Raw genomic sequence first — 14,542 nt, 5'->3', positions numbered from 1 at the left:
GCAGAGCTAAACCTCAGTGTCTGGCCCCCACCCCCCAATTCAGGACCAGGGCCAGGACTGCCTGCCCAGATGTTTCTCTGCTGGCCACTGTCTTAGAAGAGGAAACTGGGAGGGGGTGACCGAGTAGTGACCAGGAGAAGCCTGCTGTGCCCCCCAGCCGGGCTCCCTGCAGGGGATGGGGTTAGGGGACAGGATGGGTGCTGGGTAGGGGAGGGCAGGACAAGCAGTTGTGGGGTGAGGCTCAGAGGAGGAACTGGAAACCAGGGTTTCAGAATCTTTGGGGACAGGGGTTTTTCTTCTGGAAGCTGCAGAACTTCTTCCATGTGGCAGAATCAAAGCAGGGGGGTCAGGAGGGCGTGGGGGAGCACTCTCTTTCCTTGAGTCTCTGCTGGGCCCCTTCCTGAAGCTGCCTGGGTGGGGTGGGGACCATTGTGGCTCAGACTTGGCCTTAAGTAGCTTCTAACCCTGCCAGCTGGCGGCTTCTCCTGTCTCCCTCACCCTCGCTGTCCCCCAGGACCTCAGAGCTGGTTATAGCCGAGCCCCCCCTCTGCCCCGACCCCTTTGGCCCAGGTCTGGTGGGGACCTGTGTCTGCATGAGGAGCTGGGTGGGAGAGCTCTCAATAGGACCAGTGCTGGGATCCCCGCTTGGGGAAGGTCTCCCGGAACCCCGAGGTTTGGGAGCCAGGACTTTGATTCAGAGCTGAGAATTATCAGGTGGTGGAGGAGGGGGCGTGGGAATCTCTGCTTCCAGACCCCTGCCTCTCCTTCCCTATCCCTTTCTCAGTACTTCTCATTCTTCACTTCCCACAGAGCCCCAGCCGAGAATCTCCCATGGGGGCCACAGCCTCCGGAATCACAAACACCCTGGGGGTTGGTGGCCGGGTGTGGGGGGCTGCTGGGTGGGGTGCAGGGGAGTTCAGGGCCAACCTTGCCGTTGGATGACCATCTTCTCACCTCTGATGGACTGTAGCAGAAGACCTGGAGTTTGAGAATTCTCAGTGCCCTGTTAGTACTGAGGTGGGAACAGGAAGCAAAAAGGGAGAATGGATTTTTGCTTGGTGAAGGAAGCTTGGCTCAGGTCTGTTGAAGGGTTTCTTAACAAGCCTGCTGGTCAGCAGGAGAATGGGCTGCCTTGTGAGGTAGCGAGCCTCCCGTCCTGGGGAGAGTTCGGACAGCGGCTTGAAAACAGCTTGGAAGGATTCCTGAGCTGGGATGCGGTTAGGAGAAATGACCCTGGAGGTCTCTTGGGATGCTGAGGTCCTGGGATTCTTGAAGTCAGGAATTCTCGGACACCCGGAATGGGAGAGCAGGAAGGCGGTGGCCTTTGGCCTGGGGCAGGGGCACTGTCTTCTCCTCCCTGCCAGTGTTTGGGGAACAGAGAGCCCGATGCTCTCCCCTCGCACCCATTGCGCACTCTCCTGCCAGGTCTGCCCCAGCTGCTTCCTGCAAGGATTCTGAGTTTCTTCCGATTCTTCCTGTCTTATTCTGAGCCTTGCCCCGTGGGTTAACCCCACAAGGGCCAGCACAGACCTGTGTATGGTATGGAATGGAAGGGATGCCATAGACCTCACCCCCTGCCCCCTCCAGTTAGAGCCCATGCTCCCAGCTAAGGGGGCTAACTGGGGGCCAGTGTGTGAGGATTAGGGATAGGAGTGTGCTTTGAGGTTTGGCAGCTTAAACCCCTGCCCAGTTCGTACCCCCTGACCCTGGCCCTCCCCCCATCCCCCCCACAAGCCCATGAGAAGGGGCCTCCCCAGCCTGCTAGGGCATAGTAGGCAGAGGAGCAGTGCCAAGGTCTGAGATGCAGAAAATCCCCGCGTTGGCTCTTACCTGAGCCTCAGTTTCCAAATTTGTGAAATAACACAGGGTGGTCAGGGGCAGCTTGCAGTGGTTTGTGCAAGTCGCAGGGGGATTTCACGGGAGGAGTGTGGGAGGAGCAGATCACTCGCTGTGTCCACGCCACCTCTCCAGACCTGTGTCTCTGTGGTGTGGGTGCCAGGCTGCCAGAGGAGAGGCATTGTGGGGTTGGAGATACAGGGTCTGGAACCCCAAACCCTGGGAGGCTGGCGCTTTTCATGATGGGAATGTCAAGGTGGGCTTCTGGGAGAGGCTCAGGAACCCACCCGGGCTCCATCCTTCCCGTCCCAGCCTGCCTCTCCACACAACCCCCGTGACTCCTTTTCTCCTTAGTGGAGAGAGTGAAGGAGTAGGGTCTGAGGTCCCCCTGGCCAACCCTCTGCCTCCAGTCAGTCAGTCCTGGCTTCGTCTGAAGATGAAGTCCTTTCCAAGTGTCTAACTGTAGTCCCTCGTCTCAAGCCAGGACTAGATGAGGCAGCTTAATTAGGACACTCTTTGCTCTGGTCTGACCGAGACCCAATAGAAGAGCAGGAAGGTGAGATGCTGGGTGTGCCCTTGAGCCTAGAGAAGTCAGGGTTAGAGCTGGGGACAGCAAAGGCTCTCAGCTGCAGGTCATTTGGCTTCTTGGCTTCTTTCTGGGGCCATGAGTCTTACCCCAGAAAGGGAAACTGAGGTCCAGCTGGGGGATGTGTGTTGGAGGGGGGCAGAGGAAAGCCCTCCCAGTTACTGGACTCTGAAAAAAGCAAGTGGGTGTGGTGCTGGGGGGAGGGGGAGAGAGGTTTTCAGAGACTGGAGGGACTCTTGTCCCCAGTGCTGTATCCTCATGGCCCTGGCTCTTAGCTTTCAAAGCCATTAGGCACACAGAGGCGTGGGCACCAGTGAGCCGGAACGAGAGGAGTGGGGTGGAAGGGTTGCCAGCCTTGCGGGCCATGCCCACCTCCCTGGGTGCCCTACTCCATTATGCAAGGTCACACCTGGCCCTCCTCTCCTTCCTTTTCTCAAATTGCCTGAAGCACTTTCCCAAGAGGGGAGGTGGCAGGAGGTGCAGCTGGGTCCCTTGCCTGCCTCTACCCTGGTTAGTGACCTTGGCCATCTTCCTATTTGTCCACACTTTGGTTTCCCTCTGGGAGATGGTTAGTCTCCACAGAGTTGGAGCTTTGTGGGGTGGGGTGGTAGGTGGGCCCCAGCCAGTCCTTGGTGCTGCCTCCTCCAGGGCTAGTCTGGACTCTGTAATCCCTGCCTTTTTAGGGCTGGAGGCTTGTAGCTCAGGCCTGGGTGTTTCGGGAGGCAGCAGGGACTAGCCGAGGAGGGTGTGGTCCCCGGGAGCCTGCAAGCAACGAGGGGTGACAGCGGTGTCTGAGCAGAGTCCTGTCCTGCTCCCGTGGTGAGAGGGAGTCCCAGTTAGAGGTCCGGGTTCCCCAGAAACCTTCCTAAGCCTTCTCTGGCAGAGAACATGGGACCCCTTAGTTTTCCCCGTCCTTCAAACTTCCCGTGTGCTCGTCTGTCTTCTAGCTGGATTACGAGCTCCTTGAGGCCAGGCCTGTGCCTTTTGCCTCTCTGGCGGTCCTTGCTGGGCCTGGCAGAGTGTTGCTCAGCACTAACTGGCTGCCTGATGAGGGGCAGAGGAGTGATGGTTTTAGATGGGGCCTGGGAGGACTTGCTAGGCCCGGAAACAGGGCTGAGTTTACTCAGAGGTCTAGAGTGAGGCAGAAAAGGTGACTCTGAAGGCCAGACTGCTGGGGCTCAACTGAAGACAACCCTATTTATTGACTGTGTGGCTTTGGCAAGTGACTGAACCTCTCTGAGCCTCAGTTTCCTCATCTGCAATAGGGGAGAATAACTGTACCTGTTTCATGCTGTGGTTGTGAATATCAAATGGGTTAGTTTATTGGAAATACTTCGAGCAGTGTTTGAGCCCGGCACATAGCAAGTGATCAGCAAATGCGAGTAATTGTTATTATTGGTTCTGGTGGTGGTCCTGGTGTTTCTCTAGGGGCTCAGTTCACTCTTTTCTCTCTCTTGGGGTTGTTCCGTCCCTAAGACGGGAGCATTATGGGATCAGAGGGTGGAGGAGATGGTGGCGTCATTTTCCCTTGAGGGGGTCCTAGCATCCGAGCCTAGAGAAGAGATTCCCCCTGACCTCTGTCTCTCTCTCTCTGTGAGTGTGGGGAGGCGGGGAGCTAAGGGGACCTCCCGAGGCCCTGTCTGCCCAGGGGAGCCGATGCAGAGCTGTGTTTATGGAGGACGCTGAGAAAATTGCCATCACTGTAAACAAGATGCATTATTATAAACCAGGCCAAGCTCCCCTCCTTGGATCCTATCCCATCCCTTGATGAGAGTCACTGAATCAGAGACTCCCAGGCCTGGCAAGAATGTGGCTGGCCTGGCCTCCAGGCAGGCTTCTCTTGACCGTGGACCATACCCATGGGGGTGGTGTCTGTATTGTAAGGTGGGATCCCCAAGCAACTGCAAGTTGCTGTATCTTATGTCCCCTAGGTCTCTCTGAAGTCTAACCTCCATCCCTCTTGCTGCAACTGTAGTTCAGTCCCTTGCTGGCGGGAGGTGGGGGAGAACCAGGCCCAGCCTTTCCTGCATGCCACATAGCTGGGGGCTTTGAACCTGTGGTAGGGGCGGGTCCTGGCCACACTGCCTCTTCCTCCCAGGGCTCTCGCCTCTCTGGGGTCCTCCACCTTCTGGTTCCTCATTAGCAGGGGTCAGCCCTAAAGGCCTGCCAAGCCGCACTCTCCACCTAGCCCGGGTTCCCACCCAGGGAGGCTGGGGGTGCTCCAGGTCAGGGGTGTGAGCTCTATTTCCGGACCCCTGGCCCGCCCAGTTGCAGCTGCAAAAGGCATTAAGCTTTTTTTTGGAGAAAGAATGGGCTTGGGTTGATGATGATGACAGCTGGGGAGGGTTCCTGAGCTCAACCCGCCCCTATCTCGCTTCCCCTCCTCAACCCTTGCTCACCTCTGCTCCATTTCTAGGCCATTGCTCCTCTGGAGGAGGGGCTTGCCTTTGGCTCTTGACCTTGACCAGATCTGAGCAATCAACTGGTCTACAACAGCCCTTTATGGGGAGCAGTCTGTGGGTAAGGTCCTGGGTTTGGGGCTTGGTTGGGGGTCAAGGGGTGGGCAGAAGGTTCAAGGGAAGTGTAAGACAGGCCCAGGGCATGGGGAGAGCAGTGTTCTTGCTCTGTCCCTGGACTCTGGAAGTGTCCCTTCCCTTGCTGGGCCTGGTATCCTCACCTGTCATATGAAGGGCTAGGGAGGTGCAGGGCTGGAAGCGTCCGGGAGTCCATCCCAGGCTGCAGACTTCACCTTGGATTGACCTTGCTTCCCTTCTGCCCCGCCCCCACCTCTGGCAATCGCAGGCAGGAAGTCCTGCTGATTAGGGCCCTAATCACTGGCTGAGACTCCTAGAAACAGCAGAGCTGGTTGAGCAGAGAGGGGTAGGCGGACAAGCACAGGGAGAAGCCCTCACCGAGGGATATGAGCTGGGTGTTCAACTGTCATGGGGGGCGCTTGATGCCTGCTTGAGGCTGGGGGTCAGCTTCTGGGGTGGGGGCAGTGCCCAGGCATCCACCGTGGAGGCTGTGTGGCCGTGGCTGAATCTGGCCAGGCACACGAGGCCCCTGATTATTCACTTAAAAGCTGTTTTTGGGCACTGACCCTATGCCAGGCAAGGTGCCAGTGGTATGGGGCTGGAAAGGCCAGGGGGACAGGGTCTAGTAGGAGACAAAGGGGAGTAGATGGACAGTTTCTGCCAAATGCAGAGGGCGTATCAAGCAGGAAGCGGTGTGTATGACCTGGTGGAGTGGAGAGAGCTTTGGAGAAGAGGTGCCATTTGAAATGTTTTGTAAAAGAAAAATTTTAAATGTTTTTATTGATTTTTGAGAGAGAGACAGAGAGAGAGCACAAGCAGGGGAGGGGCGGAGAGAGAGGGAGACACAGAATCCGAAGCAGGCTCCAGGCTCCGAGCTGTCAGCACAGAGCCCGGCGTGGGGTTTGAACCAACGAACAGTGAGATCATGACCTGGGCCGGTCAGACGCTTAACCGACTGAGCCTCGCAGGCACCGCGAGATGGGTTTTGAAGGTTGAGAAGAAGGAGTTGTGCAGGAAGCAGAAGGGATGAAGACTTCTTCAGGCACAGGGGAAAGGCACGCACGAAGGCACAGTAGCACACGTGTAATGGATAAAATAGTGGCTCCAGTCCTGTGGTAGAGTCACACGGGGCTGTCCCTCCCGGCTCTGCTGCTTATTAGCTGGGTGACCTTGGGTCAAACCTCAGTATCTACATCTGTCAAATGGGGTTACTATTCCAACCTCTTAGAATCATAGTAGCGATAAAGTGAGATCATGTCTAGGAAGCAGTCAGCTCAGTGCCTGGCACAGGATAAGCCCTCAGTGAGTGTTGTGTGTAGGAAAGCCTGGCTTTGGGGAGAGCTTGTAGGTGTTGCTTGGGGTCCGGCCATGGGGGACTTTCTGAGCCAGGTTAACAAGGGAGCAGCCGAGGGCTTTAATGTGGGAGAAATGTGATGAGACTGTTATTTAGGAAGGTGATTTGGGCAGCTGTGAAGACTGTCCTGGCCGGGGAGATCTGGGGACAGGCCATAAGCCAAGGCCCTTGGACTCCTCTGTTCAACTTTCTCAACCCCAAGCTGGGAAGTCCTCTCCTGAATCACTTCGTCTCTCTGGGCTCCCTTCCCACGTATTGCCCTCCTCTCCTGAATCAGGAGGCCGAGGAGGCACTGAAACCTTCCTGGGAGATCTTTCAGGTCAGAAGAGAGCCCTCCTGGGCGAGGCTTCACACACAAGACCGGCACGGACGGATCGTAGCGGGTAGGGGTGAGGATGGACCGCAGGCAGCTCACGTTTCTGAGGAATCCAGAGGCTCCTTTTGGGGGCACCCTTCACCGTCCACCTGGCACACAGTAGGCCCTCACTATTGGCCGAATGAATGAACAAACAGGAGTGTCCCCGAGTCAGGCGGAGGATTCTGCCCGCTTGGAGGCGGAGGCTTCCCTGCCTGACTGTAAGCGGCCTGGTAAGTGTCTGGACAGGGGCTGCCCGTTCAGAGGCACGAGGACCGTTGAGCGTCGCCAAGGCCAGTGTGACCGCAGGAGTTCAGTGACTGTGTGTGGATGAGGAAGCAGGGATTTCAGGAGCTTTAACTTGGAGCCAGGTGCTATCATGAGGCAATGTGGCAATGTGGGGGCGGGGAGGGGGTCAAGGTCAGATGCTGCAGTCACACCGTCTGAGTTTCAGTCTTGACCCCATCTTTTGCAGGCTGTGTGACTGTGGTCGGTGCTTTAATTTACTCTTCTGTCAAAAGTGGGAAATAAATAGAAGCATGTCCAGCATGTAGGCCATGTTATGTGACCCTTGATTATCATTACTGTTATCATTATTACTTGTGTTGGTGTAGAGGGAGAGAGGCAGGCAGGGGCTTCTCGGCAGGCATAAGTGCCCAGAGTGGGTGGAGAGCACAAGAGACAGACGAGGCTCCCCAGTGCCTCGTGAGCTTCGAAGGCTCTTCAGTGCCTTTGTGAGCTGCCTCGAACGTCACACATGGGGCTGTGTCTGATGTGGCCAGCTGGGCTGAGCTGGGCGTGGGAGCGGAGGCCGCGTCCAGCCTGGATTCCAGGCTGGAGCCCTGGGAGAGCAGGGGGAGTTGGGGCGAGGGCCAGGGGGAGGAGAGGTGAGCAGAGAGGAGGCCAGGACTCTCCCAAGTCCCCAGCTGGGACCCTAGGAATTCCTCCCATCGTCTGCTGCCAGAGGGCCTGGCCTCTTAGCTGCATGGCCTCCGGAAGGCCTGTGGTCTTTCTCCCCGTCTGCTGGGAAGACTGTTCCTCCTGCCCCTTCACCGTTAGGCGGTGATTGCTCCCCACCAACCACTGTTTGGGGCACCCCCTTCCTTCCTTCTCTCCTCATCTCGGCTTCAGCTCTCCCAGTTCCAGTGCTTTTCTGGATGAGCAGCTGCTTTGCAGTGGGCAGGGGTGAGGGTGGGCTTTCAGGGCCTGGCCCAGGACTTGCGGTGCAGTGGAGGGACTGGTGGCAGGTGTGGGGGGTCAGGTGGCCTATTTCCCGTCCCTTTTTGGCAACATGTGACCTTGGGCAAATTGCATCCCCTCTCTGGCTTGTTTCCTCATTTGTAAGGTGACAGATTGGCCTTAGGAGAGTTCTCTAACCAGTGCTGAAATCCTGCAAGTCTGTGGATCTTTCTGAGCAGAGAGGCTCTTCCTCTTGGGGCTGCTAGAGGAGCCATCCAGCATGGGAGTGGGTGTCCTGGAAGGTCTTCAGGCATCTGCTGGGAAACCAGCTGAGATGCTGGGAAGGTCCCTTCCAGCCCTGGGATTGGAAGGTTCTTTGCCCAGTTGACCACTCTTCCAGGCAGCTCTGTTTCTTGGAACAGAGTGGAGGGTAACAGCTGTCAGGGTTGAGTGGACCAGAGTCTCCAGGGCTCTGTCCCAGTGACTCAGGTGGAGATGCACTGGCAGGATTGGAGCTAGTGAAGCGGGGGAGGGAACCAGCCAGATCTGCTGGCTCCCCTCGGCCACTCTCAGAGAACAGAGTGGGAGTAAGTGATGTGCTGGGGGGGGCAGGGTGCAGAGAAGAGTGAGTAACAGTTGTGAGTGAGTAATGACCCCGTGTCTCTGCTGGGCAGGTGGCTCCTAGTCTGCAGGGCTGTCTGGGGCTCCGGAAATGCTCCCGGGAGGCCCAGCCACTGAGTCACTTAGGAGCTGGGGGTCTAAGGTGGCATGCCCCCCGCCACCCTCCCGGTCCCTTTGCTTCTTTCTCTGTGCTCCTCTGCATCAGCCACTCCTTCCAGCTCTGCCACCACACCCTCTAGGCCCCATAGTTGCCCTGTCTTGTCTTCGAAGCACCCAGGTGACTTGGGTTGCCTATAGGAGTATAGATTTTGCAGTCTGGCTATCCTGGGTTCAACTGTTCATAGCTGTGTGACCTTGGGCAGCTTACTTTTCTCACTGAGCTTCTGTGGCCTCATATGGGAAAAGGAAGATGTGTCTATTGTACGCACTGTGGAAAGAATTAAATGTGGCATCATGTCTGCAGTACCCCGTGCATTCTATGTATTCAGATATTGGGGCTGTCAGTCAAGGCCCCAAGCTCTGTTTTGCTCCTCCTCACCACCTCCACCCCTAAAATTCCAGCTCCCATGCCTTTATTCCATGATTTTTAGGATGTTTATTCTCCTATCAGATCTGCCCCATGGTTTGTACACTCGCCCTCCTGTTTCTGACCCTTCCTACCCAGCTTCCATCAGTGTGCCTTGCCCCTCACCTGCTCTTTCAGAAGGACGGGCAGGAAGCAGGTAGGGGGGAGAGTCCAGGGGGAATCTGCTGCTGGTCCTGCCTCAGTGGATGGGCTGGTTCCTGCGGGCACTTTGAAACAACAACAATCTCTGAGATCTGGGTGAGTGTTCAGACTTGAACCCTCCCCACCCCACCTCTGCTGGTTATGCTCTCCCCTCCTGCCGTCTGCCCACATGGGTCATTCTGCCCCTGGCTTCCTCAGATCCTCTGTGCTCCAGGACCCGGTCCCCTGCCTGTGGGTGTGCTGGTGGGGCTGCTGTGTTCCTGTTGGTGCAGCTCTGCTCCGGGTGGGGCCGGGAGCGCTAGGGAGTGACTTTGCATCTGGACCTGGCAGTGGGCCGCAGGACTGTGTGTGCAGTGTGTATGTGCCTTAGGGCGTGTGAACTGTGTGTACATACATCAGCAGTGTCTCTGGGCCACCGGGTCTGTGGCCCATGTGAGCCCCCTCTCCTGCCTGTTTAAAATCTGCCTGCGTTTTCTGAACCCAGTGGAGAGAGGCAGGCCTTCCGCTGCCCCTCCCTGCAGCGCCCCTTCCCCCGGACCTGGTTTCAGATGTGTGCATCTCCGAGGCTCTCCTGGAGAACAAGGAAGCAGGGGGGTGGATATGCGTCAGATGGAGCCAAACAATGCCCGTGACAGCCAGGCCTCCGCCGGCCTCCAGTGCTGGCTTCACTTCAAGTCTCCGCTGCCTGCCTGCTAATTGGGAGTGAGAGGGGGCTTCTTGCGCTTCGGCCACAGATGGATTTAAAGGAGCAACATGAGGCTGGGCTGCCTGACCCTTGGGATTCCTGCTTCCGGGGCTCCTGGTGCCGTTCATCAGAGCAGATGGGGTTCCAGCACACCAGCCCTTGACAGGTGCCAACTGTGCAGAACCAACACACGAACTCCTCCTGCCGCTGCCTTCTGGGGCCTAGGAGTTTCCTAAATGAGTGCATTTTCAGATACCTGAAGCCTAGCCGGAGTTGAAATCTCAGGGGAAAAAGGTGGATTATTATTATTATTACTTTTTTTGGATGGGAATCTTGCATTATATTCTACTGTCCCGATCTCTGACTTAACGGTGGATGGGCGGGACCTTGTAAGTCAACAACCTCATCTCATCTGTTGTTGTTCCTCAGTTTCTTCTTTCAAGAGGGCATGAGAGCAGAACCTACCTCACGGGGTTGAAGTGACGATTCGAAGAAGTCGGGACACATGCAGTGCTCAGAATGGGGCACCGTGCAGTTTACTGCTCTGTAAATGAAGACGTTGAGGGGCAGACAGGAGCAATAATACAATAGCAACCGACTCGGTAGAAGGGGACTGTGTTTACCCAGTGGGTGCTGTGTTCCAGGAATCTTTAACCGTGTCCACACAGTCAGCTTTATTGAGTTGCACCCTGCAAAGTGGGTCTCCTAACTCCCATCTTACAGATGCAGGGGGCTTCAGGAAGTGGTGGTCTGGGACAAAGTGCCATCGGGAGCACGCCTCACTCCACGTTCAGTGCTTTTTCTGTCCCACTTCTTGCCCTTTGGTTGGAAACCACATGGCCTCCCGATGTGTTGAGGAATTTGGAAATAAGGATCCGCAAACAGAAGGTGTTATGTATGATCTTTGAGATCTGAATCTGCCCCCAGCTACCCATTTCTTGGCTAGATTCAGAGCAGTCTGGAGTCCGGTGATGAGGCAGAATGACCTTTAGCTGTCCAGGGAACGTAAAAGCCACAGATGGGCCTTGAGGATATAGAAGTTTCTCCGGGGTAATATGCGGTTGGGTTTCTTTTCACCTTGTTCTTTCTTTTGGTGTCCCTGAATCTTTCAAAAAGGAAGTACTTTTAGGTTACAACAAAAATTTTCTTCAAATTTGAGATGGTTTTCTTTTCCTTTTTTTTTTTTTTTTTTTACGTTTTGGTGTTTCTGAAATTGGCATGTGCCTTGCAATTGAAGTGTACGTGTTGGGTACATTTTTCCCCCTCAAAAGCTGGTACCCAATTGATGGTGCCCCAGACAAGCAACAGCATCTTGGAAATTAGGAAACGGGGGGAGGGAGGGGGTAAACACCTGCACTTTGCAAGGCACCATGCAGGTGTGGAAGGGAGAGAGGCCAGGAGGCCCCGTCATGGCCTGCGAGCAGATGCTGTGCTGGTTTCAGAAGGCCAAGGGAGCCTCTGGTGTTTGTGTGGGCTCGAGTGTGGCTTCTAGCCCCAGAATTCTCAGCTCGTGGCCTGGCCGAGGCCAGCCTTTCCCCCACTACCCTCCCCTCAGCCTCCTTTGCCATGTCCGAGGGCTGCTGGTGTGCTTCTCAGCAGTTCCCGAGCCCTTTGACTTCTTGGGTTTCCCCCTTGCTCTTAGATATTTTTCCCATGCGTCCTTCCTGCCTTACTGTTCTGGCACAGTTTAGGGTCAAAGGCTTTTGTCCCTTAAAGTTCTCATCTGGGGACAGAAACCCTCAGTGGGGAGTGAGGGGGGTTGGGTGGGCAGTCTCCCTCTGGGCGTAATTTCTGGAAAAACAGATGGGTTTGAATCCCAGTGAGATAATAGGCCTCTTCATACCTTCATTATAGCAGTTACTGGGCTCTTTTATAATTCTCTGTTCACATGTGTGCCTCCTCCAGTGGGCCCCAAGGTCCCCTCCTGGGCCAGGCCATTCTTATTCATCTCTGTCTCCCTCAGCTGGGAAGCTGGCACTGAGGGGCCCTCCTCAGTATTGTTGAGTGAATGCATGGTCTTGCTTCCCATGCCGGTCACCCCCCTGCCCTCCTGCCCCCCATTCCACTGAAACCTTCACCACAGACCACAGCCCTTCCTTGACCAGATTCTTCTAGGAACTTCCTAGAAGCTGCTCTCTGTGCTATAGGCCATGTCACCCCACCCCCTGCTTCAGAACACATGGCCCCTCTCCAGGAGGGGAAGAAGGGCTGGGGTTTTCCCTGGTCTTTGAATCTCAGGAGAAGGCAGCTCTGAAGTCTACATTTCACACTGCCTGTTGACACTTTCACTTGTACAGTAGAGGCCCTGCTTCCTCCAAGTCCTCCAGGCTGGGCCCCTCAGTGGTATCTGGCTTCTCCATCTTCTAATGTCTCCTTGAAGCTCTCTTGGTAGCCTCTCACTCTGCTTCCGGCCCTGGCTCAGCGCCAGACTCCCTTCGGTGGCAGCTGCCTATTTTAGGCTGGACATTTGGCCTCCAGCCCTGCCCCTCACCTGTGCCCTCTCTCACTGGCTCTGGAGGCACTGGGCTACTCCAGAGCCCTGGACATTTGCCTCAGTCCCACCCATCAGGCCTTGCACAGTGTGCCGTCTTTGACCCGCTTCCTCCATTTTGCCGTGTGCTCCCTGGGCCCAGCCGACCGGTCTCTCTTCTCTGTTTTCCCACCTCTGCCGTCTCCCCTGCTCCCTCCACCTCAGAGGCCATGCCCGCCATGAAGCTCTTGCTGTGGCCCTGACTGGGCAAGGTGGTGTGGTGCTGGGCAGAGCGGAGGCTTGGGACCTTGGGTGAAGTGTATGACCTCTTGGAGCCTCATCTGGGAAATGGACTGATAACACCTAGTACCTCAGAGTGTATTAGATGGAACAGAATTAGACCTGAAAGGGGGTTTCTTTGGCTGGAACAAGAGCACTGAGGCAAGGAGGTGGGGAATGGAGACTGAAAGAGAGACCCAGCCAGGTCCCTGAGGACTATGAGGACCATATTAGGGCATTTGGACTCTATCCCATGGACCCGGGAAGGACTTCGGGCAGGAGAGTGACAGGGCTGGATGTGCATTTCCAAAATAGTTCCCTGGCTGCTTAGTGGGGAATAGGTTAGAGGGGCAAGACTGAAGGCAGAGACCTGAGTTAGGAGGCTTTCACAGTAATCTCTGTGGTTAAGGGGACTGGAGGGTAGGGTGGCTTGGAGAGATATTTGGGCAGATGAATTATCCAGGCTTGGTGGGAGGGAAGGGAAGGAGGAGTCAAGGCGGGCACTCAGGTTTCTGGCTTAACAACCTTGGGTGGCTAGGGGTGGGGGAGTAGAGTGGTTGTCAGTGATGAGCAAGGGAGCGGTGGGGCGGAGGCAGGGTGGGGGTAGGGCTGTGAGTCCAGTATGCTGACCAGTGTCAAGCCCTGGGCCGGCCCAGCTGTGCCTTCTTAGCCCTGCCGGTAAATTCCTGTGGCCTCATGTGCCCCACCCTGTCTTGTGGCTATTGCTCAGCCCCTCTTGGACCCTTGGCTTACTCTCTAGTGCTCCCAAGGGCCTGGCACATAGTAGGTGCTCAGTAAAGGTTTGCTGACCTCAACTTTTCCGATTCTCTTGGTCATCATAGGAAGGCTGGCCTGGTTGCAACCTCAGCCCTCCTGGACTCCCTAATTGTGGGTGTGGGTAAGTGGGGCGCTGGAGCTGGGGTCCCAGCTGGGGTTCAAGGGGAGGCAAATCTTCTGAGAAAATGCTCTGCAGACAGCCGGGCTTCCAGCATGGGCTGATCCGGTGCTATCTTATGCCATCTTCCAGAAGGGCTCTGCAGGGGACCAGCTTCAGTAAGCGGGGAGACTGCTGGCTGCACAGCATATGCTCTGCTAGGTCCACTGCAACCCCTTTCCTGTGGCTGGAACCTTCTGGTGGGGCACAAGAAGGGCACACCCAGCTCTCCCCCTTGTGTAGTGTTGGACTTCCCAGGTCAGGCTGCCGCGTGTGGGTGTGGCTAAGAGGTCAGGGAGGTGTTTGCCTGTAGAGAAACTTCCCTGACTGGAGAGCCCTTTCTTGAGTGTGTTACCAGACCTAGAGGCTGGCAGTGGGCTGGGAGGCCAGTGAGTGGGGCCTGAGGAGAAGGTTCCCAGACAAGAGGGTGGACCCAGAAGGGCAGCTGCTGGAGCTTGGGGAGCAGGTTGATTGGGTCAGTGGTTCAAGAGGTGTATGGCTCAGGAGGATTTTGGGGGGAGGACTGGGGGCAGGAGTCCCAGGGGCAATGCCCGGAGTCAGCCCTCTGGGACTCTCCTCTATTTCTTGTCTGAGTTGGAGCCTGTGCTGGGTTTGGGGAAAGGGCTGGTCCCCTGGCTCTGGAGGGGACTCTTGGCTGGGACATTCCCTACCCCCCTCAGCTCGAGGTGTCCCTGGGAACAGGCTCCTTCTTGCCTCCAGGAACTGGATGCACTTCCTTTCCTGATCCTGAGCAGAACTCTATATAAGGGAAGGAAATAGCCGAGTAGGCCGGGAACAAGCTCTGGTGAGGACAGGTGGCCTGGAGGAGGGGGTGCGGGCCTGGGAGGAAATGGAGCCAGGGCAGTGGCCATCTTTCCCCCAGGAACTCCCTGCCTAGGGCCTGGGGCTCAGAAGGGGAGGCCAGTGTCTTGAGTCACCGAGCCATCCTGGCCTTGTTCTTGCTGCCCCCCTCACCACGGCT

General features: G+C 56.3%; 1 protein-coding gene across 6 annotated transcripts in view; it reads left to right on the top strand.

Moving 5' to 3' along the window:
• Positions 1-14,542, top strand: part of TNS1 (tensin 1) — a 202,466-nt gene that overhangs the window by 67,811 nt on the left and 120,113 nt on the right. The gene's annotated exons all lie outside the window — the stretch shown is intronic.

This window comes from Panthera leo, chromosome C1 (assembly GCF_018350215.1).
Source record: "Panthera leo isolate Ple1 chromosome C1, P.leo_Ple1_pat1.1, whole genome shotgun sequence".
Classification (NCBI taxonomy): Eukaryota; Metazoa; Chordata; class Mammalia; order Carnivora; family Felidae; genus Panthera; species Panthera leo.
Note: the sequence above shows the minus strand (reverse complement) of the source record. Positions and strands in the feature narration are given on the sequence as shown.